Genomic DNA, 447 nt, shown 5'->3' with positions numbered 1-447 from the left:
AGAAAGATTACTTTTTTTATAAGATCTTTATAAAATAATAAAAGAAAATATTATAGATAGGATTAAAGTTAAGAAGAACTTAAAAGTAATATAAGCTCTATAGTAGATATAAGAGGGAAAGGAAAAGAAAGAGGTATTAGATTTACTATTATTAGCGTTTATAAGAGGTATTAAGGAGAGAGATATTATAGAGGTTAAATAAGAGGAGTAATAAGAAGAAAGAAAGTAATTAAAAGATAGGTTTTAGGTATAAAATATAATATTTAGGTTATTTTTAGTAATTAAAAGATAGGACTTAGGTATAAAGTATAATATTTAGGTTACTTTTAGTAATTAAAAGATAAGTCTTAAGTATAAAGTATAATATTTAGGTTACTTTTAGTAATTAAAAGATAGGTCTTAAGTATAAAGTATAATATTTAAGTTACTTTTAGTAATTAAAAGATA

This window comes from Colletotrichum gloeosporioides, assembly GCF_011800055.1.
Source record: "Colletotrichum gloeosporioides strain Lc1 chromosome Unknown consensus_18, whole genome shotgun sequence".
Classification (NCBI taxonomy): domain Eukaryota; kingdom Fungi; phylum Ascomycota; class Sordariomycetes; order Glomerellales; family Glomerellaceae; genus Colletotrichum; species Colletotrichum gloeosporioides.
This window is presented reverse-complemented; position numbering follows the sequence as displayed.